Source organism: Piliocolobus tephrosceles, chromosome 7 (assembly GCF_002776525.5).
Source record: "Piliocolobus tephrosceles isolate RC106 chromosome 7, ASM277652v3, whole genome shotgun sequence".
Classification (NCBI taxonomy): Eukaryota; Metazoa; Chordata; class Mammalia; order Primates; family Cercopithecidae; genus Piliocolobus; species Piliocolobus tephrosceles.
In genome coordinates, this window is record NC_045440.1 from 25,573,759 (window position 1) to 25,595,318 (window position 21,560).

General features: G+C 48.0%; 1 protein-coding gene across 2 annotated transcripts in view; it reads left to right on the plus strand.

Moving 5' to 3' along the window:
* The first annotated feature begins 4,668 nt into the window (after window positions 1-4,668).
* The window catches only part of PTK2B (protein tyrosine kinase 2 beta), a 134,653-nt gene continuing 117,761 nt past the window's right edge, over window positions 4,669-21,560 (plus strand). For both annotated transcript variants that reach the window (XM_023216778.1, XM_023216782.1), the window contains exon 1: window positions 4,669-4,872. The gene's annotated coding sequence lies outside the window, so the exon portion shown is untranslated. The remainder of the gene's footprint in view (window positions 4,873-21,560) is intronic.

Genomic DNA, 21,560 nt, shown 5'->3' on the forward strand with positions numbered 1-21,560 from the left:
GGCATGACCAATTACAGTATTGGCCATGGGTGATCAACTCAACCTTCAGCCCCTTTCCTTCCCCGAGTTTTGGGGGTGGGGCTGAAAGTTCAGCCTTCTCATCATGCCTCAGTCTTTCTGATGACCAGCCCTCAACCTGAAGCTATCTAAGGGATCTAAGATATCTATGCCACCAGGCATCTCATTGGCACACAAAAGGCACTTTTTTTGTTGTTGTTGCTCTGTTGCCCAGGCTAAATTCTTCCAGTGGTGCAATCATAGCTCGTTGCATCCTCAATCTCCTGGGCTCAAGCAATCCTCTTGCTTCAGCCTCCCAAGTAGCTAAAACAACAGGTGCATACTACCATGCCCAGCTAATTTTTGTATTTTTTTGTACAGATGAAGTCTCGCCACGTTGGCCAGGCTGGTCTTGAACTCCTGACCTCAAGCAGTCCTCCTGCCTCAGCCTCCCAAAGTGTTTGGATTACAGGCATGAGCCACCATGCCTGGCCTCAAAAAAACATTCTTAACACCCCAGAAATTCCAAGGGTTTTAGAAGTTGTGTGCAGGGTCAGAGACCAAATATATATTTCTTGTTATGTCATAATATCACTGATGCAGTTCAGGCTATGGTAACAAAGGCCAAAATGAAGTAACCCAAGCAACTTAAATTTCTTTCTCATGTAAAAGTTAAACTAGGTTCAGACTATGTCCAGGGTAAGCATGGTGGCTGGATGGCATTAGGTACCCAGATTCTTAACATCATAGACTGGATGGCTGCTTCAGGTTTCATTGTCAGGTGGAGGCGGAAAAGATAGAGTGGAAAATATCGGAGGATGTGCTCATTCCCTTGAAGGGCATGATTCTGGAGTTCTGTGCATAGCTTCTACTCTTCAACCATTGCTGAGAACTTAATCACATGGTCGCACCTGGTCACACCTGCAAGGGAGACTGGGAAATGTAGTCTTCATTTTGGGCAGCCTGTGACCATCCGAAAGTCAGGGACTCCATTATTAAGGAAAGAAAAGAGAAGGTTCTTTTTAAGTTGAGGGCATGATTTTGAGTTCCATTCAAGCCATACTCTCAACTTATTTTGGCCTCAACTGTGGCCCACTTGGTAAACATAGTGATGTCTGGTTAAATGAGAGGTAGACATCCCTTGGTGATGAAGTCCTTTTTTTAGTACTTGTACCCATAAGTTTTTTGTTTTTTGTTTTGTTTTTAAATGGAATCTCACTCTGTCGCCCAGACTGGAGTACAGTGGCACAATTACAGCTCACTGTAACCTCCGCCTCCTGGGTTCCAGTGATTCTCCTGCCTCAGCCCCACCAAGGCGCTGGGACTCCTGGCATATGCCACTGTGCCCAGCTAGTTTTTGTATTTGTCCGTTTTTTTTGTTAGACTACTTACAACCATACTATTCTTTTAAAATAAAATGTATTCTACATAATAGTAAATTTACATGATGTGATTTAAATTCCATCATTTACAATGGAGAGATATCAATTACGTAATATCACAGCCCTGCCAATGATGGGTTTTGATTCAGTCCTGCTACCACTTGTGAGGCTGTGAATAATTTATTTACCTTCTCCAAGCTTCCTTTTCCTTTCCTCAACCGGGAATAGGACTAGCTACATCATAGATGGTTGTGAAGACAAGCTAGACGACAGATGAAAGTTCTTGGCACAGAGTGAACACTTGATAAATTATATGGCAGATATGTATGTACTATCTACCCATGAAGCTTACTTTAATTGCTATCATTTCTAAAAATCATAGCCATAGAATTTTTCATAGCATTTGTACACCTATCACTTAATTTGGGCTTCACAATACTCTGGGAAACAGGTAGAGCACATAATACTTATTTTTCTATTTTTCTACATTAGGAAATATAAGCTCAGAAAGATGGATTTGCATATCTGAAGTCACAACCTCTTCCCTCTTGCCTGGACCCTTCCTATGAGCGTTGAAACCTGCTCTACTGGCTACCATCCTGAATGACAAATCGGTCCTCTTTCAACCCACGAGCCCCTCCAATACCCCCTGGTCTCAATTGTCCTTGGTAGCCAAGCTTTCCAGGACTCATCAGCACGTGCTGCCTCTGTGTCTTCACTTTCAGTTTACTTATCAGCCCACCCCACTTGACCTGTGGCTCTTCATTCATTTGCTCCTGGTAAGAGCTTGACTTGAAGTCCTCTGCTGTCTCTGACTCTTGCCTTAGACAAGCTTATCCATTCTCGTGGTTTCAAATGCCATCCCAAAAGTTAATCACCAGCTTACCCACCTTTGTGATCTGCAGTTAGTGAAAAGATAAGAGAGAGAACCTGAACCGGGGTGGGTCAATAGGACAGGAAAGAAAACGAGGAATAGAAAAAATGTTTGTGGGGACTCCCAGGACTTAGAGATTGGAGACTGCATGGCTGCGGGGTAAGGTGGGAGAGGGAGAGTCAAAGGTGACTCCTCTTTTGTTGACATTCACGGGGAGGGTTGGAACAGGGCTTGTTTGAAGAGCAAGATGAATCGGGGTTATAGACCTGAGTTTGGGGTAAGAGTGGAACATCTAAATGGAAAAGTTCAGCAGCTGAAAGGACATTTGTTCAAAGGCCTTTTTCATTACAGTTTTCTCCTTCTGCTGATCCAGGTACACAACCTCCTGACACCCCCACAATTAGGGCCTCCCACATGGCACTTGGTCAGCCTGAGATACAGAAGTAGAAGGGAAATACTTTTCTAACTGGGGTAGATCATTATTGCAACCTATGCCATATGGACAGCATCACAATGGATAGCGTTTTTTAGGAATTTCAATGGAATCTGAGGGCTCCTGAGGCATTTCCAATGGGTTTTTTAAAAGGCGATAACAGGCAGAAATGCATGGCCCTGTCACCTGGGTTGCTTGTACATGACACTGGACAGAACCTAGGGAGACCTAATGGTGGAGTTGGTCACCCCAGAGAGTTACTCAATGTCTTTTTCACTTAAAAACCTATGGTTTTATGATTTTATGAGGTAGATTTGGGAGATTTTTTTGTAAAGTGCTGAAGAATTCAACCTCTGAAAACTCACCTTTCCCGGAATATGTCCCAGCAAGATAAGATTGTAGTTCATTTATGTGGCCACACAGGGGCAGCACACACAAACTCACCTTTTCTTAAACAGGTCTTGATTGTCTTTGCTTTTAGTTCCCACTGCCACCTCCTAGTACAGACTCTCAACAGCTCACCCAGGTATCTAACTTTCGTGCCACTTGGCTTTCATCACTTCATTTCCAAGGGCAAGAATACAGAAGGGACACCGACTGCCGGATGCCCTCTGACCATGTCCTTGCCATGTTGTCAATTGCCTGCCGCCTCATCCCCACACCTTCCCTGCTAACTTCAGTTTCTCCCATCCCTGGCCAAGTTCTCCCACCTGGCCACCTTCTGACCTGCTGACCACTGTGTAGTCACCAAGATTACCTCCAGGACGCTGAGTGCTGGGAACGTGACAATCTGTGAATAGCATGAATGGGAAGGGGTTGGGGGCTCCAGCTGTCAAGGCTGGCAGTGACCATCAATGGGTTGTGAGCGCTGTGCTGGGCAGGTGGGCCCCAGCTGCAGAGAGTCTGATCTTCAGTGGACCCAGAGTGGCATCCAGCCAATAGCTATAGGTAGTCCACCAATTACACTTTGAGAAACATTGACTTCCTAGCTTCATTAATTAATCTAAGTCTCCAGCTTCTTTTCAGAAATGGGAAGGAGTCAATGCAGTCTTGGAAACTGAGTGCTTCCTCAGCACAACTCCAGGGGGCGCCATTCTCAGAAAGTACATTGTGAATAGCATCCTCTAGAATTGTGCAACAGAGCAGCCCTGGGAATCAGATTCCAATCCTGCACAGGACACAGAATAAAGAAGCTTGGGACAGGGGCTCTGGAGAGGACATTGTAGGATGAGGGTGATGCTGAGTACCCCCCACCTTTTTGACCTTATGCCAAGTCCAGGAAACTTCCTCCTCCTACTCAAGAGCAAGTCTGGAGTTATTCTAGGGATAGGGAAGAAGTGTTGCTAAGTGCCCTTGAGTGCCTGCTCACATCTCACTGACCCGAGGGAAGAGGGGACCAGCCTCTGGGAGCCAGGTGGACTGATGTGGAGACGGGGCCCCGGAAGGGGCTGTCCAGAATCTCTAACTATTCTTGTGCTGTCCTCAGACCCTACTTGGTCACAGCTCAGGGACCTGGTCTTCTGTGTTCAGGGACCTGGACCGGTTCTGCCCAAATCCCTGGTGATATTTAGGATTTTTCATGCCTGCAAAGGGACTGGGGCCACTTTAGGACATGGAGAGATTAGGACACAGGTGCTCAGAGTACCATGTAGGTAACATCTCCCACTGCGGGGGGATTAGGGGAGAACCAGCCTGAGAAGTTGGTTTCCCCTGCCCGCCCTGCCCCCACCTCCCTACACACACCTTTTGGCCTCCAAAAGGCTGCAGGTGGAGTGGGCAGAGGATGGAGGGGTGTTAGGAATTGGGGAGTCAGCTGCTCACAAGGGGCACATAACATCTGAGGATCCCATTTGCGGCTGGGGGGATGGCAGAGATCGCCCCCCCAGTCTGCCTGGCGCTCAGGGAATTGGTGGCAGCTTCTATTTCAGAGTTTATGGTAAGAGGCTGTAGCCGGCACACACAGACAACACACCCCACCCTTTAAGGAAGTGGGGAGGAGAGCAGCAGGGGTGTGGTTAACAACTCAGAGGAGGAGGGGGAATCTAACCTGTCAGCCCTTTTACTCAGCCACAGCCTCCGGAGCCGCTGCACACCTACCTGCCCGGCCGACTTACCTGTACCTGCCAACGTCCCGGCTCACCTGGTGGGGCCAGAGGGAGCAGTCGCCGGAGTCCGCGCCTCCCTGGGTGAGTCCCTCCCGCGAGCCAGGGCTGAGCGCTGTGCCCGGCAGAAGTTGGAGGCTTGACCGAATGGCAGGGGTTGGGGACGACAATTCCGGGATCCTGGGCACCTGAGCTGGGAGTTCCCGGAAAAACAGCTAGACCCAGGAAATTGGAGCCGTGGGTGCTGTGCACACGCCCGGAGCTCGCCAGCCTTCCGCGGGGAAGAGGGGTTCTATTTTTGGAGTAAATTTGACACTATAGGGTGTTTCTCCCTGTTTGTCCTCTCAACATATTCAGACAGGGGATGCTGGGGGAGGCTAGGGGTGACAGTGTGAGGGCACAGGCAGGCTGCTGCCTCTAAAGGTCAGGTTAGGGAGCCACGGGGTTTCAGATCCTGCCTCAGACCTCTGCCTGCTCCCGCCCCGCTCCCCGCTCCTGCTGGGCCCTTCTGCAGCCCCTGGGGTCATAGTCTCACCCCCAGCCCACCCCAACTCTCCTGCAGCCACTCCTTGCCCCTGAGAGGTCATCTTCTGAATCAAGCCCTGGCCGGAGGAAAGCTGGGGTGTTCTGGGGGGAAGGGGAGCTCGTGTATGTGTGTGTGTGTGTGTGTATGTGTGCGTGTAGTCAACACTGGCCACTCTGGTTCCTTGAGAAGCCGCCTCCTGAGTGCCACTCAAGGGTTAAGTTCAGAGCTGCCTCTGCCTGCTGTCAGGCTGAGCGTGGGCACTGCTTTGGGTGGGTGAGCATGGAGCGGCATATGGGTGATGTTCTGCAAGCCCTGCCACCTGCCCTAAGCCTCGACCACATGACACCAGCATCTCCGTATACCCCAAACTGGGAGCAAAATCCAAGTCCGCTCATTTAAGGGACCAGTGGGAGGACAAGAGCAGAAAGTTGTGCCTAGAGGTGGCTTTAGCCAAGAGGGACTCGGAAACTGCGCTGTAGCTGGGTCTGAGCCCGCTGGGACCGTGCACCTGGCGTGACCCGGTGGTGGGTGCTGGGAGGCCCCTCCACGTAGGATGCTCTCTGTTTACCCCAAGTGCTGTTACTGACAGCCCTGTCTTTCACAACCACTCTGGGGGAGGGGGAGGAGGACACTGATGAAAAAGTGACTAAAGACAGAAGGGAGGAAGGAAGTAGTCACACTGGAGAGCCCCGGCATTGGCGGGACAGTCTGCAGTCATTCATTCAGGAGGTACTCACTGGCTTCCCGCCTGCGGCTCGGTGCAGGTGCAAGGTGTGGGGACAAGGTGAGTGTGGCATGGCCTCTGCTCACCGGGGCAGTGTGGGATAGGGGGTGGTTGAGGGAGGGCTGCCAGGGGAAGTACAGGGTACTATCCAACCGTAAACTAGAGGGCTGTGGGGGGAGCCAATCAGCAATGGCCAGGTGGGCTTCCTGGCAGAAGTGACTCCAAGTTGAGAGCTGAAGGATGACTAGGAATTAGCCAAGCAAGAGAAGAGGGGAAAGAACAGCAAGTGCAGAGACCAGAGGCTAAAAGCAGCAGGAGGCTGGAAGCAGCGGGAGGCATCCAGGAAAATGAAAGTAACTGGGCTTGTTGGGAGCCTAGAGCATGCAGGGGCGAGGGGAAGCTGCAGGGGTGAGTGGAGACCGCTCTACAAGGCTTTGGAAGGCCTGCCAGGCTGCCATGGCAACTTCTGTTGGAGCAATACTTGGGACCTGGAGCCAGGCAGGAGACTTCCCAGCAGAAAGGGGTTGCCAGATTTAGCCAATAAAAGCATGGGACACTCAGATTTGAATTTCAGATAAGCACTCAATGGTTTTTTTTTTCAATACAAATATGTCTCATGAACTATGTGGAACATACTTATACTCAAACATTATTCACTGTTTCTCTGAAATTCACATGTAACTGGGTGTCCTGTATTTGGCACCCCTACTCTAGGAGAAGCTGAGGTTGGCGCAATGCTGGGAAGTAAGGGCTGGAAACTGCCCAGGCACTCTGAAAACAGTCTCAGGTTTATCTTGTAACCATTCCTCCTGGATTTTATTTTTGAGCTCATTCACTGATTGACCCTATTATTTAAAAGACAAAAAAATCAATTCCTTGGTCAGTTTACTCATCTATACAGGTGAAAGGAGTATGGTACCTCAGAAAGGAACAGCATTAAATCCAGACAGATCCGGGTTCAAATCCGTGTAGACTGGTGAGCTTCTCTGACCTTCAGAATCCTCTTTTCTGAAACGAGGGCAGGAATATCTGTGCAGGTGGCTGGGAGGATCCCTGATAATGTATGTAAATTGCCTAGTGAGTACTAAAGGAAACACGGTGCATATTGAATTTTGCAACACCTTCACAGGGGTGAGCAAAACAACAGCCACAGAGTGCTTGGGTTCATTTACTTCCACAAGTGAGCACTTGGAGGTCTCAGGCGAAATACAGGGTAGGGTTTCTGTGTCCAGTGAGAACACCTGGGGTTAGCCCTTGGGTTGGGGGCAGAGTCTACATTATGTTTTCAGCTTTGCTACTCCCTTCCCATAGGACCTGCTTCAAGGGGTGGAGATATAACGCTGTTCTTGAGGGATGGTGGGTGGGCAGAGAGTGACTCAAAGTAGAATTAACTGAAGGGAAATGTGAATGAATTAAAGTAGAGAATCCACATAAAATATTCAGTGCAGACAAATGGGCCATGAAATTTGGCTGTCATGAGTCCCGGTTTTAGGATGAGTTCCTTATTAGAAAAGTAGTGCTAAGAGATAGAGAAAGTGAGGGTGCCTTGTGAACTGGATTTTGACTTTCGTGGGAGCATTTGTAACAACAAATTAGGGTCCTCCTAAAAGGGAACCTAGAGGAAGTTAAGAATTCGTTAAGAGAAAGAGGAAATGGAAAGTGTGTTTCCCTTGTGGGAACGGCTAGGTTAAAAATGGTCCTTCTTTCCAGTGGCTAAATCTCCCCATCCCCCTGTGATCAACATTTTGTCCCCAGGCCCTTGGATTGTTTGCCCAGGTGGTGTTGAGAGAGACCCTATGGCCTGAGATGGATAGAGGTGTTCCACTGATGAAACGTTCAAATGAGCCTGCACTTGGACTTGTGTCTTGAATATTTGCAAGACCAAGGTTATGATCAGTCCTGCATAAAAAGACACGTGTCATTCCCTAAATACAGCTATAGAGCCCATGCAGATTCTCAGGGAAACAGCATTCCACACTGAGTGAAACTTGATTGATGTGAGCGCAGTTTGGGGACCAAGCAGGTCTTTCAGAAGACATAGCCCTTCTCATAACGCTAGCTAAGATGGACCTAATTCGTTCTAGACTAGGCAGTGTCCAACTTAGAGAAGATCTTCAAGGAAGGAACCCTTGTGTGCAACCTTTTTTTTTTTTTTTTTTTGAGATGGAGTCTCACTCTCTTGCTCAGGCTGGAGTGCAGTGGCACGATCTCAGCTCACTGCAACCTCTGCCTCTTGGGTTCAAGTGATTCTCCTGCCTCAGCCTCCTGAGTAGCTGGGACTACAGGCATGCACCACCACGTCCCGCTAATTTTTGTATCTTTAGTAGAGACAGGGTTTCACCGTATTGGCCAGGAGAGTCTCGATCTCTTGACCTCATGATCCGCCCGCCTCAGCCTCCCAAAGTGCTGGGATTACAGGCGTGAGCCACTCCATCTGGCTGTATGCAACCTTTCTAGCATCATGCATCCTTCAGAGACACAAACTCCCACCTGTGTCAGCCTGTCTTCCCATTGCAGCTCTGGCCATGTTTCATCGTGCAGAGGACCCTGGAGAAAGTCCAAGTCCCTTAGCACTTAGCTCTGCATAGTGGTAACAGTAGCTCCATGTGGCCCAAATACTGCTAGGACAAAGGAAACTGATGGTGAGGCTAGGGAGGGGAGGGAGGCTACGCTGGGGCTGCCCTGCATGGTAGGTCACTCAGTCTCTAGTTTCCCCTGCCTGGGACCCATATGTCTCAGGACCACGTGACTCTGGCCTCCCAGGTAGATGGCCACATCGGGGGATGGAGTAGAGGTGCAGAGCTGCGACGTGCCTGGGGCTGAAAGTGTGGTAATGAAGATAAGTTTTGCTGGCTTGAGGATGAAGAGTTTCTTGTAGAGTACAGGTCAGTTCCAGGGTTGAGGAGAAAGAGCAGGGATAGTGGTGACTCTGCAACACTGATATGCCTTATCTGTCCAAGCAGGCAGATGTTCAAGAGCTCAGGCTCAGAATCAGTCTGCCTGGGTTCCAGCCCAGGTCTGGGACTCTGTGAGTGGCCTTAGGTAGGTGAGTTAGCCCTAGCTTCCTATCTGCAAGATGGAGACAATAACAGGGCTTTGGGTGAGGGTGGCATGAAATAGTGTACATTAGAGAGATATTCAAAATACAGCTACTAAAGCCTGAGTACAGATCAAACAGAACAGACACCACCATTACCCTGAACAGCCTCAGAGAGGCCCCCTTCCATGCCAGGCTTACCCTGTCAGTGCATCTTGGGGAGTCTGGGGGTGGAAGAAACAGGCCTTTGAGGGGCTGTAGCATGGACATTTCCAACGAGGATGGACTATTTTGATATTTCAGCAACCCAGATGCACCCGCTTAATAATAGCGTCTTACACACCCACTTAATAATAATAGAGTTAAAGTACAATAAAACATTCAGTCCCATAATTAGGCAGATGATACACATCCAATAAGTGTGAGCTCTCCGGTGTCTTTACACGTGTGGCCATATCTGAGCTGGTGGGTCAGCGCCATTTATTTTTGCAGAGGTTATAGGCCCTCTTCTGCGAGGCATCAGGCAGCTTCCCCTGAGCACTGTCTCACAAGCATACATCAGCTATTCAATGATGTTTATTTCTGCCTAGCCCCACTCTCAGTTCACTGTGTTTGGGGAACAGCCAGCCCTAATTAACTCTTTAGACAGCAAAGAGACTGTCTACGAATGCCCATCCAGCACTGAAGTCCACATGGTCATTGAAAGTGTTCAGAGAGCTGACAGGCAGGAGAAAATGGTGGCTTCACTTGCTAGGCCTCCTAATACTGTGTACAAAGCTGGGAGCTGTGCGAGGGGGCGGCAGAGGGGGAGGGGACAGCTTTTTGAGTCACTCTGCTACTTCTAAAGGAATAATTATTACTCATAGTGACAGTTTATTAAGAGAGCAGACTTGAGGCTGCATGTTCCAACGCACTTTTCATCTAGATGCAATGGGCAGGTTGGTGTGAATGCAGAGTTTAATTTTCAGGAGACCCTCCAGGTAGGCCATGGGCGAGCTGCAGGACTGGACACTGCTCTGAGTTTCGTGGTCTTCGTGGACTCTTACCTTTTCCCAGCACTCAGGTGGTTGCTGCTTTTATGAGGCAGCCAGTCAGTGTGGCTAGAACCAAGATCAGCCATGGCCAGTACCTGCGGGAGGCAAGCCTTCCCGTTTCCTAGGTTGGCTCTGTTCACTAACATCTTCCCCCTCTCCAGTTCTCTCTCTTCCTTTTATGTTCTGAAATCCACCCACACAGAATCTGGCAAGATCACTCACTAGAGACAGGGGGCTCAAAGAATCCACCTTGCCTAGGGTTTAGAGCTCGGTACCGGGTTTAATTAGCATCCCCTGCATTTGTCTTCCTTTAAATTCAGCCAATTCTCCCAATAATTGTGGGGGCAGACCCCCTTTTAATGCCCTTTCTTTCTTGAGGGCCTTGCACCTTATTCTGTGAGAACCTGCCCCCAAAAAGCCATAGCAGTCCCACTGGTGTATATGGGAGTGATTGACGGGGTGGTCTACTGGGAATTCTGACCTGAGTTTGGGTTTTGCTTTTCTGGGGGTTCTCTTCTCACCTGGGACAGAATGGCCCCTGTGGTGGTTCTGGCCACTTGGAGCACCATCATTTTCTGCTTTCTTTCTTTTTTTGAGATGAAGTCTCACTTGGGCGCAGGGGCATGAGCCAAGACTACAGGCACATGCCACCACACCTGGCTTATTTTCTTTCTACAACCTCCACCTCCTGGGTTCAAGAGATTCTCCTGCCTCAGCCTCCCGAGTAGCTGAGATTACAGGCACCCACCACCATCCCTGGCTAGTTCTTTTATTTTTAGTGGAAACGGGGTTTCACCATATTGGCCAGGCTGGTCTCAAACTCCTGACCTCAGGTGATCCACTCCCCTCAGCCTCTCAAAGTGCTAGGATTACTGGCATGAGCCACCACACCCAGCCCATTTTCTGATTTCTCAATTAATGTACTATGTCCATCCCACTGCTCTGGGAACCTCAAGTGCTTTTCTGTGTTCTCTGGGAGCATTTGCAGTCAAAACCCAACCCCTCTCACCCAGCTTGAGTGTACACAGTCCCCGCCCCCAGGTGCCGCCCCAGGTAGGTTATGAGAGATCTGATGCTGCTGCACTTTGCACCTCTGCAGAGGCTCTCGGCAGCATCCGATCACATCCCCTCTGCTATTTAGGCAGATGTTTGGCACTGTCAGACAGCAGTGCCAACCAAGACAGCTGCAAGTGACTCATAGCAAGCTTGAATCCCAGCCCCCAGCTCATTACAGGCAGAAGCTCAGGCAGTTTTTCAGCCTGGGCAAGAGGCAAGAGAGAGGGCAGGAGGCGTGGGCTTTGGTGTAGATCCTCTCACCTGTTAACTGGGGGACATTGGCTAAATCTCTTTCCTCTTCAAGCCTCCCTTTTCTCATTTGAAGATGAAGAATTAGTACTGCCTCCCTAGTAGGGTCATGGAGAGAAATACTTGACTGTGTGAAAATCCCCCATGAAACATCACAGGCATTGTCCCAGGAAAAGTAATGAATTTGGGATCAGAACGTGTTGGGTTTGACTCTCGACTCTGTCACTCTCTGCCCGTCTGACATCGCCAAGTGATAGAACCTCTCCGAGCCTTACTTTGCTCATTTGTAATTTGTTCTAGGCACTTGCTGAATGTTTCTCCCCATCACCCCCTTTACTCTCAAGGTATAGTTTTTCTTCCCCCAATTTTTTAAATCTCATTTTGAGACAGAATCTCACTCTGTTGCTCAGGCTGGAGTACAGCGGTGCAATCACGCCTCACTGCAATCTTGATCTCTCAGACTCAAGCAATCCTCCAGCCTCAGCCTCCTGAGTAGCTGAGACCACAGGCACACACCACTGCACCTGGCTAATTTTTAAAATTTTTATAGAGACGATGTCTTGCTATGTTGCCCAGGCTGGTGTTGAACACCTGGGCTCAAGCAGTTCTGCTTCGGCCTCCCAGAGTGTTGGGATTACAGGCATGAACCACCACTTTTTCCCCAAAATTTGAGGAATTATATCTGTCCTCACAAAGTTTATAGTATGGTAGGGGAGGCAATACATGAAGATAAAGAACCGTACGGTATTTATTTAACTCTAAGTTATTTAAAGGTAAATAATGTTGTGCCATAAAAGAGGCACGAAGTGCTATGAGATTGCAGGACAGAGATTCATTCCTTCTGGCTATGGACTCTGGGAATGCTTCCTGGAGGAGACGGCATTTGGCAAAACTCTGAAAGGATGGACAGGATACACTGTGGGAACTTGAGATGGTGGCTGTAGTCAAAGAAGAGTATAAATAACAGCAGCAAGATGGAGAGGTGTGGTTTGAGTGACTCATTTTGGGTGGAGTCAAGAGTGGCAAAAGGTAATCAGAGATGGGAGTGGAATGGAAGATAAGGCTTGGACAGGGAGGCCAATGTGTTTGAGAGTTATTCTGGAAGTCCCAGGCAGCCGTGGGGCTTTATTCTGAAGGCAGTAGGGAGCTATTGACCACACTGACTTGGATGGAGGTGCCAGGGTCAGATTCTGGATTGTAGAGTGGATGAGAGTGAAGAGAGCTCAAACTCCCAGGGGGGCAGATAAGAGAGTGTTGTAATGGTTCAGGCCTCACACATCTGAATATATTGCATAACTCAGATGCTTTGTGGTCCCGTGGAGCATCCAGGCAGCCCCTGGAGGCTTCTTTCTCTGAGTTGAAATTGGTTCTTTGACGAATTTGAGAGATACAGGACTTATGAGAACATCCGTGAGGAACCCACCATTCTTCTTCACCTCTGTCTTCCATATTCTTGATTCTCAGCCCTGCCGCTTCCCCCTGGGCCTCCCCTCTGCTAGGAGTGTGTTGAATGCCAGCCTGTCCCAACCTCTGTCTGACAGCCCCTTGAAGTATCAAGTCAGGAATATGCACTTAGATCCACAGGCCCCTTCTCCATCATGTCTCCAGTGACCACCCAGATGTGATGATTCCCAGGACCCTCCCTCCCTCCCTTAGGCCTCGCTTCTAAGAGTCTGTAAGATATTCCCACTTGAGGAGCTTGTTTTCTTAAATGCTGTATCTCAGAAATTAAACTCCTCCTTTTCTCACGCCAAACCATCTCTTCCTCCTGGCTTGTCTCCTCTTCATGGGGTTGTTCCTCTCCCACACGCTCAGGTCAGAAACTTTCTATTGCCTCCCCTTTTTCCACGCCTCCGCTTTTCTCTGCTCGTATCTTGCCCATCACTCAATCCTGCAGATTCTTTCTTCATGCCTTTCATTCCTTCCTTCCCGTTTCTGTGGCCCCTACTCCGACCCAAATCATATTACCTAATATTGCTTCATATTTTTACCCAAGAGCCTCGTCCTATCTCTGGTTCCTTTGGAAACTCCCCAATGCCCCCAGGCAAATCCAGCCCCCTTAAATTTACCGTTCAGTGCTTCCCGTAATCCAACCTTGATCTGCTCTTCTAACTGAACTTTCCCCATACATTCCAAATGAAGCCCCAGCCAGCCTGGTGTGCTCCCCAGTCTCTGGCAAGCCTCTGCTCAAGTCCTGTGTCCTGTTTGGAATGCCAGCCCCATGTACTTCACCAGTCCTCCTTACTCCTGTAAGGCTCAGTTGGTGACCCACCCTTTTGGAGGACATCTGAGCTCCCCATGGCAACTTCTGGGCTTCTTTGCGTCCTGGGATCTCCCAGAATCTGTTTCTCAAGCTGATGCTACATTCCTCCAGAGCAGGGAGATGCCTTTTATTTTGTTCTTCTTCCTTATACCCTCAGATTCCAAGGATAGGAAATTGCATTTCCCGAGGCTGTGAAAGGATCCCTCCCTCCCTGTACACTCAGGCCTGGCTCACAGGGAGTGAGGGAGTGAGCCAGACAGCGCTGCCTCATCCCCACAGTGGGTGTCGCAACAGCCAGTTGCAACTAGAATAGGGGCCACATCCCAAGCCTCTGGAATTCTTGCCCTGTGGTTAGCATGCCCTTCTGGCCTGTCCTGAAGGTAGAGATTTCCTACCGCCCAGAGACAGGGAGTCAGCAATGTAGGGCGGGAACTCCGTTATTTCTTTACTAAACCACTCCTAACTCTCTCTGATCTCTGCCAGTCTTGCCTTTCCCTTGTCTCTCCTCCTCCTGCTGTTGAGTATAACTAGGTAGGCCAGGCTGAATGAGAGGAGAAAGAAGGGGAGGAGGAAAGAAGTTAGGCATCCTTGGCAGAGGGTACAACGCTCCGGGAAAATGGGAAAGATTTACGAGGCACAGATTGACAGTTTTTAGTAACTTGGACTTTGACCTCCAGTGTACACAGACATAACATCTGCCATGGCTGCTGGACTCTGAGCTTTCTGGCCCTGGGAAGCTCAAGATTTGCAAAACTTGGTCGACAATCACCTCATTTATCTGCATTATCACCAGTGTAGCCTCTGAGCCCTCTCCCCCTCTTTACTCTGTATAGAAAAATGCTTTCTGGGCCAAGCGTGGTGGCTCACGCCTGTAATCCCAGTGCTTTGGGAGGCCGAGGTGGGCAGATCACTTGAGGTTGGGAGTTTGAGACCAGCCTGACCAACATGGAGAAACCCCGTCTCTACTAAAAATACAAAATGAGCCAGGCGTGGTGGCGCATGCCTGTAATCCCAGCTACCCGGGAAGTTGAGGCAGGAGAATCGCTTGAACCTGGAAGGCAGAGGTTGCAGTGAGCCAAGATCATGCCATTGCACTCCAGCCTGGCTGGGCAAAACAGCAAAACACTGTCTCAAAAAAAAAAAAAAAAAAAAAAGAGAGAGAGAGAGAGAAAAGGAAAATGCTTTCTGCACCCAACACTGAACACCCAGCCCCAGCCTGTGTTCATGCCCTCGGGGACCCCGGAAGAGGGCACAGGAACTGCCTTGAGCCTAGGAGCCCTGGACTAGTCACTGCCTCCTTCATATCCCACCACACGCTATGGGGTGAGTCCCCGGGTAAGCCTGTTCAAGCCTCCTGTTTTTTTATTTGTATGTGCAATCAGGGGGTGTCGGACTTTTTAGCAAGTGGAAAGCTTTCTTCAAAGCAGATCTTAGGTAAGTGCCCGATATAAACCAGGGAAAAATATTCCTGTCCAGGGTTGGAGTGAGAAGGTGAGGTACCTACCAGGCCCTTGAATCCCTTCCATGGATCTCCTGGGGTGCAGGTCATCTGGAATTCTTTCCGGGTCTCAGGCTCTTGAGGTGCTCATTGTGTATGTGTCATGGGAGCTGGAGAATGGCTGTAGGTGCAAATGGATTTGGAAAAGAACAATCTCAAAGTCGGAAGTCCAGCCTGGGGCATGGCAGATTTATGTATGTGTGAGTGGCAGGAGGGGCTGTAGACTTGAACTCACTGAAAGATGTGTAATTCTCACCACGGAGCAAATGCGTATGTTTATGAAAGAAAGTTCATTGCTATCATCTGACTCTCCAAGGCACCTGTGACCCCAAAAGATTAAGAACATCTCTTGTAAGATATTATCATCCATTCTACAAACCTTTCATAAAAGTGACCTCAAACTTGAGCTCCTTTTTAATTCAGACAAACTAGGCCATAAGCCCTGTTGAGGAAAGAACCATATCTGTATGGAGAGTCACTGTTATATCCTAAGGACACAGCCTGGGGCCTGACACACAACTGGCATTGGGTACATACAATGTGTGCCTGACATAAGGCAGCTCTGTTCTCCCAGTAAGGAGGGCTGCTAAAAAAAAATTAAAAAGCTGATTTTCATATGTAAACTTTGTAGGATAATGTTGAAAAATTATTTTAGCGATATATTTTCAATCACACGCTAATAACATAATACGTTAACTTAAATACTGCTTTTCCCCAACTCTCCCAGTTTAGGAAACATTGTAACTGTTCACTCCCATCTCTGACATCAGTGTCCTCCTTGTCACCAGAACGCTTTTTGCATCAGCTCTTCATGTTCTGCATTCATCATAGTCCCTATGGTCTAAAGAGAATTGGCTGTTTCATATTGACGCAAAAGGAGTTTATTTACCTATTTCTTTATTTCTTTATTTTTCATTTTTGAGATGGAGTCTTACTCTGTCACCCAGGCTGGAGTGCAGTGGCACAATCTCAGCTTGCTGCATCCTCTGCCTCCTAGATTCAAGTGATTCTCCTGCCTCAGCCCAGCTCCCCCTCCCCTAGTTTATTTTTTAATAACTGCTAATTGATTTTTATTGATGAGTAATATTTTTTGAGATACAATTCACATACCACAAAATTCACCTTTTTAAAACGTGCAGTTCAACAGTTTTTAGTGCATTCACAGAGCTGTGCAATCATCACCGCTTTTTTTTTTTTTTTTTAAGATAGTCTTATTCTGTTGCCCAGGCTGAAGTGAATGGCATGATATCAGCTCACTGCAACCTCTCCCTCCTGGTTCAAGTGATTCTCCTGCCTCAGTCTCCCAAGTAGCTGGGATTACAGGTACCTGCTATCATGCCTGGCTAGTTTTTGTATTTTTTAGTAGAGACAGGGTTTCACCATGTTGGTCAGGCTGGTCTTGAACTCCTAGCTCAAGTGATCCACCGGCGTTGGGCTCCTAAAGTGCTGAGATTACCGGCGTGAGCCACCGCCCCTGGCCCTCCGTCACTGCTATCTAATTGCAGAACATTCTCGTCACTCCAAAAAGAAACCCCCGTACCATCAACAGTCACACCCTGTTCTCCACTCCCCCGTACCCTGGCAAGACTATCTACTTTCTATTTTTATGGATCTGCCTTTTCTGGTCATTCCGTATAAATGGAATCATACAACACTGGCCTTTCGTGACTGGCTGCTTTCACTTAGCACAGTGTTTTGAAACTTCATCCATGTTGTAACATCTATTAGTACTTCGTTTCATTTTGATTGATATTTATTGATGAGTAATATTTTGTTGTATGGATATGCTATATTTTGTTTATCTCTTCATTAGTTAATAAACATTTGGGTTGTTTCTACTTTTTGACCATTGTAAATAATGCTGCTATACGCATTTACATACAAGTTTTTTTGTGGACATATGTTTTCATTTCTCTGAGCTATAAACTTAAGAGTGGAGTTGCTGGGTCCTCTGATAACTCTGTTTAACATTTTGAGGAACTGCTGAATGGTTTTTCACAGCAGCTGCCTCATTTTTTATTCCCATCAACAGTACTTGTTGGTTCTAACACCTCCATGTTCTTGCCAACACTTGTTGTTGTCTGTAATTTTGATGTTAGCCATTCCAGTGGGGATTAAGTAGTAGCTTACTATGGTTTTTGGTTGCATTTCTCTGATAATTAATGATGGTGAACATCTTTTCATATTCTTATTGGCCATTTGTATGTCTTCTTGGGAAAAAATGTCTGTTCAAATCCTTTATAAAGTATTTATTTTTTATGTCAACAGTATAACGACTCACTACACTGCTTTTTAGACAATGATCTTTTAAAGGTTTGTTTACAATATTTAGCACTTGAAATTTTGAGGTTATGCCCTCAAGAAAAATTGCTGAGGGAGCTAAGCTATGAGGATGCAAAGGCATAAGAATTACACAATGAACTTTGGGGAATCAAGGGGAAGTGTGGGAGGGGGATGAGGGAAAAAAGACAAATCGGATACAGTATATACTGCTCCAGTGGCATAAGTCCATTAAAATCTCAGAAATCACCACTAAAGAACTTATTTATGTAACCAAACACCACCTGTTCCCCAAAAACCTATGGAAAGAAAGAAAAAAATTTTAAAAAGAAAAATTGCTGAATCTATATTATAGTATGGTGTTTTTTGTTTTGTGTTTTTTTTTTTTTTTTCATAAAAACCAATTCTTTTAAGTAACCTTCGTAAGCATCCCAAACTAGCCTTGACTGGAGTGCTAATACTTTTCCCAAACAGTATATTGTTGTTCAAAATAAGATAATTGAGAAAGCAACCCATAATATGAAAGATTCTGTAAGGGCTTGGATGTAAACTTTCTCTTTTCCGGCAGATAATTTGGGAAGGTAGAGAGCTTTACCTCCTATTCAAGCAAATGTGATATTTAAAAATAAGTAGGTAGATGGATGGACAGTGGACTCATGAATGAATGAACAAAAGAAGAAATGCAAGCAAGTAAACCAATCAAGCAACCAGACCAATCTTTCCCTCTTTGTTTAGGATTTTCTAATCCCCACTTAGTAAATCAGCCTTGGTCTTTAATTTACATTTTATGGAACCATATATAAAATTGTTTAAAAAACAAGTTTGCAGTTACAGATTGGAAACAAGATACTATTCTGTGTCGCCTGGAATATCTTTATCATCTTCCTTTAAAATGGGAAGGAACTAAGACTGCACAGGGTCCTGGAGGCAGTCGAGAAACTCAGACATCAAGTGATGTGATTGTAGGCCGTGGTCCAGAGTTGTAAGTCACCAGAGTGGGACCTGTGGGCACGTGACCTGATAACAAGCGTTTTCTTGGGTGGGCCCCCCAGCTCTTCATTGCTCTTTCCATCAGCACAAAGGCTTCTGGGTTGCTGGTGTTCTGTGTGGTGGCTCTGGAGGTCTCTCCTTCTACCTTCTCTGGGGTGAAACAGTCTGATCCATCTCAGAAGCCACACACACCACGGTTCGCCACCAACTGCAGAGAGTCACAGCCCCCTCCCCATCCTTTACCATCCTTTCTTAAGAAAATGTGTGAGTTGGCAAATGGCACTCTAGAGTTTGGGGTAAGAGAGAGAAAGAGGAAGAATATTGGGCAAGAAGATAAGAAAGGAAGCTGTGGCCTGACATGGGTACAGAGACATGGGCAAAAGCTTGAGAGATGACCTTTAAAGGCTCAGACCCTGGAAAGGGAAGAAGTTGGGACAATGGAAAGACTGGCAGGGTGGTAACATAGCGGGCAGGCTCCGGCGTAGTTGACTCTGGAGTGTATGTGGTTGGAGTTGGGGATCAGGGGAGCAGGGACAGTACACAGCAGTGTGGACATATATGGCCTGGACTCCTTTCCTTTACTGATGGTGGTTGGCAGGTTCAGAATGAGGAGTTCAGGTCGCTGTCTATCAGAGAAGCATCTAGATCCCTTCCATAGAATTTTCGTCCATTCCTGGGCAGGATCCCAGTGTTCCCAGTGACAGCGACACCTAGTCCTTTCTTCTGTGCCTGTTGGCCAGGATGGAGTCTCACCTGTCCTAGCAGGTGGCTGTTTTCCTTTCAGCTTTAAACATCTGCAAGGAACAAGTCTATGTGCTTCCTTGAAGCCATGTTTCCTATTTTTGAGAATGTAGAATTGGTGGCTTTGACATGGTGAATCTAAAGCCCAGCTCCACATCACTTAGCACCTGCTGTGGGGCAGGAACCATGCAAGGCATTAGTGGTTTAGGAGGTGAACAAGGAGTGTTATTCTCAAGATGAAAAGTAATGCAGGCAGCCACAGTGAGACCAGACGTTCTGCATGACAGTGGAACAGATGCCATGGAGGCAGGAAGACCAGAGCTACCAACTTGACCAAGGGGAGGCCCAAAAGACTTCATAGTTAGGTGGTGCTGGGAAGGGTTTTGAAGAATAGATAGGAGTGTGCCAGACAGAAAAGGGGTGGTGAGGTGAGGTGCTTTACAGGTTGAGAGCACAGCATATGCAAAGATAAGAAGGCACTGAATAAATGGAGCCTGTTTGGGAAGCTGGGAACATCTGAGGGTGGCTGGGTCTAGCAGGAACACAGTGGAGATAAGGCGGGAATACTATAGAGACCCTTGATCCTGGTGGCTTAGCGTTGGACATCATTCTCCAGTGACAGGAAGCAATAGGATAGATAAGATAGGATAGACAGTTGCAGGAATTTTTAAGCAGGGAAGAGAGGCAGATTTTTGTTTAAAGAGGACTTTGGCTCCAGACTGCAGGAGCTCTTGCACCAAGCATGGAGAAGCCTTGGCTGGGCCTGGGCAGACAGGCATGTCTGGGGAGTGGCCAGGGCTGCAGGCAGGGCTGAGCTGGTGCAGCAAGCGGGAGGTGCCAGCCCTCTAGGGGCATGGCCCAGGCTGCTGACTGCTGCTCAGACATTGAAGCTGCCACACTGGCAGCTGGCCAGCAGGGCTGGTGAAGGAAGAACCCACTTCCTGCCTCTTGCTGCTGTTTGCGTACGTGCAGTGGGGAGGGGGGCAGACAGAACAGACAGGGCTTGGCCAGGTGGGTAAGAACCAGCCAGCTGTCAGCAAGAGGTGCAGAGGGAGAGACGGATGAAGGGGATACCTACCTGGAGAGCAAGGGGATGGCCTGGCAGCTATTTTTGCCCCAACAGTTGGGCTCAGCTATTCTATCAGGATGATGGCACACAGAGGATGTTCAGGACTAGAAGGCACTGTGATGGAGGGAAGGGCATCCTCACGTTCTACCTCCCCCAGTGGCCCTCCTCCCAGAGCTCTTGGCTGTACCATCCGTTTATGCCTGGCACATGTTTTCTTGAGATAAAATTATTTTTTCACAAGTACATGCGTTGCTAAATGGGATGAAGGGAAGACGGGCCCCCGTCTTGTGCCCCTTTGTCTCCCAATCATAATCTAGCAAATGTCAGGATATGGAGCTCACATTCTGGGAACATTTGTTCAGATGCGGAGAATTTTAGGGAAAAGATTCAAGGAAAAAGTGCTTGTTTGGGGATGATCTCTGATACCTGTGGAAATGAGGGGCATCAGAGAGATTCAAACAAGAACAAGACCCACAAAAGCTCATCTACTCCCGAAAGAGCTGAGTGAGTGGAGGACTCCCTGGCCCCAGGATGTGGCCACCTCAGTGGAGAATGTTCCAAGGGGAGGTGTGTGTCATGACCAAGGCGAACAGTCCTTGGACTCACTGCAGTCCTTCAGCACAGCGTGGAGACAGTGACATCAGAATCACTTGCAGTGCTGTGGGGTTTTTTGTGTGTTTTTTGTTTGTTTGTTTTTCACAGGGTCTTGTTCTGTTGCCCAGCCTCCAGTACAATGGTGCACTCATACCTCAATGCAGCTTCTACCTCCCAGGCTCAAGCAGCCCCCTCCACCTCAGCCTCCCTAGTAGCTGGGACTATAGGCACCCACCATCACACTCAGCTAATTTTTTTGTAGAGACAGTCTTGCTCTGTTGCCCAGGTCTTGAACCCCTGGGGTCAAGTGATCCTCCTGTCTTAGCCTCCCAAAGTGCTGGGATTACACAGGTACGATCCACCCCACCTGGCTGCACGGCTTTTAAACTGGGCTCCAACTCCATAGTTTCTGCCACACTGCATCTGGGGAGAGCAAGAATTGTACTTCCCACAGGATTGCAAGTGATGTGGACACTGCTGGCCTGGGGACCCCACTTTGAGAACCACTGCAGTGTAGCTTCCCCCACAGGGACGTACCCTCAAGCACCTTCGCAATTCTGTTCCTTAGGGGTGTGTATCGGAAGCCCCTACCCCACAGGTCAGATTTTAAGACACTTCTGTGCCTATCTGCTGTTGTGCCCAGGCAGTCATTTCTTATTCTCTTTGGTTTTGTTTTACTTTGTTCTTTTCTTTTCCCCCCCTTGAGACAGG